Here is a 2,956-nt window from a genome sequence, read left to right as displayed (position 1 = left end):
ATTCGTCAATGCTATTATCAATTTTTTTCACAGTTAAAAAATATGTCGCTAGAAACCTCAATTTGTTCCGTATCATATACTCCTGGTGTTCTCTATATTTGGGGACTAAATAATTGCCAATCAAAATTAACAGCATATCTTTTTTGACAGTATCCAATATTATATTCTGTTTCATTGGCGGCAAAATTTTCTCTTTTAGTTGCAAACATGCCGCCGGATGAATTTTACTAACCATGGCACGAGCAGCTCTTAAAACAGATCTACTAGCATTTTTATCTTTCAGATCTTTGCAGCAGTAGGCATAATGACGAGATAGTGTTATCTGTGAATAAAACCCTTTCCAATTAGGGCATGGTAAAGAGTCTAGTGAACCTTTTTGCACTCGTCTGATAAGAATGGGATTCTCTTTATTGCTCTTGTTGTAATTATAATTGCCACTTTTTCGTAGATTTGCTATAATTTCGCAACGTTCAGGACTACCTGCAATTTAAACTTACTTAATTACACATTCCAACTAACTTGATAACTAACCTTTATTGAAACTTAAGAATTTTCTTACTTCTGCCTCTTCTGAGTGACAAATTTCAAAATGACGTGCTAAATTAGTTTTGAGAGTTTTGCAAAAAATGCAAAACTTCTGCTTGCACGAATAGCGTGAGTTTGTTCCATAATTTTTTGTTGCTAGACGTTCGGATACTGAAATAAAACAATAATGACAAACATATTTTACATTGTATTATTTAGTGCATTAATTGCCTCCATTGATCGACTTGTTACTTTGAACTTTTCTCGACGTTTCATGACACCTGAGTACGAGTGGTCCACGTTTCCGTCTGCCTGTCTGTCTTCTATGAAGAGTTTTATGAGATAGAAAATGTCCGAAACTACTAGACCGATTGTTGTCAAATTTTGTATGTTTGTTAAAAATATCACGTTTAACATAATATTCTTAGCACATAGTTAATTTATGATGTAGAGGGTACAGCGCTAACCAAAATTTGTCTAATCATCTCCACCAACAATAGGATTACGTCATCTTTAAAATTTATAAAATAACATACTCCTCCACTTGTGGTTTATGGATTACTGTTGAGTTTTTACCTTAGACATCACGTTTTTTGAAAAAAAAAAACAAAATCTTAAAACATTTTGTAATTGAACTTTGAAACTGCAAAACCGTACGATCTAAAATGTTACAAACGTATTACGTTTATCGGAAGCAATATAAATCGGTAATCAATATTAAACTTATCCATTTACCCCCTCCCAAAAAATTGATGACATTTCAAAATTTTGTCAAATAAATCTTATCTAAAATGCGCAATATCCTATGCCTCTATTTTTGTGATTTAGCAATGCATTAATAGCTTTTAGAATTACTTATAAACGCTGGCTTAAAAAAATTTATAAATGAGGGAATTTATTTTATTGATCACAGTAAGAACGACTCACTTTATGTTCTCGAAAATTTGAGTATACAGCACCGTTATTATTAATATTAGATTGCACCTATTCAAATTGATATACGTATGTTTCCTAAAACGTTGATGACGTTATCACAAACATTTTGTGATGGACAAACTCACTTAAAACACACGCACAATATGCTCCTTTACCTGTACTGTAACAGTTCACACATATTTTAGATTTAATTTATAGCGGTTATCATAAAGAAATAAAATTTGCAAATTAAATTTTGAAGAAGCCGTATTTGTTCGACAGTACTTCACGGGCGAGTGAAGTTGTGGCAAAATAATCTTCGACCGTTGGTAAAGGGCTTTATTTTATTTGGAATCACAGAGAATGAAATAGTAAAGAATAATTTTTACAACGCGAAGATTATCTCCATTCCAAATGACTGCGCACACAATTAAACATATTATACACTAAGATCGTTGAAGTGTTAGAATTAGGGGTACAAATATTTTTAATAAGCAAAATTGAGCACAAAACATTAGTATGTACTACTTTTCAAAAGAAAATTTGTTAGTGTTTTTTTTATACTAATTTTTATAAATAATTCTGTGTTGCCACTTTCATTAACTAATGAAATGTTTTCAGTCAAACATCGCTTTTGTTTAAAAGTGATGATAACCTGTTTAAAAAAAGTGAATGTAATCCACTTTGAGCCTGTGTGCTAGATAGATATTCCACATTATTTTTTGTTCTATTGCTTGAAATATCAGCATGCCCTACTTAAATTAAAAGAGTAATTTTTACATAAAGACACATTATTTCTAAAAATTGCATATTTTTAAAATTACACACCCACATTATACATTAAATACCTAATACGATTACGCTATGTCTACGTGGCAAGCATGTGGATTCAAAAATAAAGTCAAAAATGCGAAAAATAATTTCAACGTGTACCTATAATATGGCTGGACGAGTCTAATAAAAATCGACGAAGACGACAGACAGACGGAAACGTGGGACCTTTTTTATGCCTCAGAGGTCATGAAACGTCGAGAAAACATAAAAGCAGTCATTTGTCAAATGGACCCTATTTCATTACTTCACTAGTTCAGGCTGGAGAAATAAAATTATTTCGTTCTTACCAATTAGTAGTTTTTTTTCTTTATTTAGTTGTTGTTTCAAGTCTTCTAAGGCTTCAAAGTTTCCTGAAAGATAAAAAAAAACAAAAATTATATTTACTTTGTCCTTATAAAGATATATGTACTTGGTGCATTTCATTTGTAACCAAATAATATTTTATGATTTTTAACAACCCCGTAAATGTGGTCGGCTTCTGTGGATACTTGTCACATCTGTTCTGGGTAATTTTAAAAATTGGCCCACAGAGAGGGTTCAGATTTAAGAGTGTTTCAATCTCTGGATATTTAAAAAATAAAGATTTGTTCAAAATTATATTCAATAGTCGTTATCAAGCATGCTGTTATTATTGTTGTGCGGATATCAGCAGCAGCTAGGCATTCCGTACTCTCAAAGGGTT

At 31.6% G+C, this 2,956-nt stretch overlaps 1 long non-coding RNA gene across 1 annotated transcript; it reads right to left on the bottom strand.

Moving 5' to 3' along the window:
* Nucleotides 1–397: 397 nt before the first annotated feature.
* Nucleotides 398–2,638, bottom strand: LOC135143940 (uncharacterized). The gene is made up of 3 exons (XR_010282950.1): nt 2,562–2,638; nt 532–696; nt 398–480 (listed from the first exon to the last, which is right to left on the bottom strand). It is a non-coding gene; the product is annotated as an uncharacterized LOC135143940 (long non-coding RNA).
* Between the last annotated feature and the right edge of the window lie 318 nt (nt 2,639–2,956).

The sequence above is a fragment of the Zophobas morio genome, unplaced genomic scaffold (genome assembly GCF_036711695.1).
Source record: "Zophobas morio isolate AGI-343-1 ecotype UQ-CSIRO unplaced genomic scaffold, CSIRO_AGI_Zmor_V1 ptg000078l, whole genome shotgun sequence".
NCBI classification, from domain to species: domain Eukaryota; kingdom Metazoa; phylum Arthropoda; class Insecta; order Coleoptera; family Tenebrionidae; genus Zophobas; species Zophobas morio.
The sequence above is the reverse complement of the archived record's forward strand: the minus strand, read 5'-3'. Positions and strand labels throughout refer to the sequence as shown.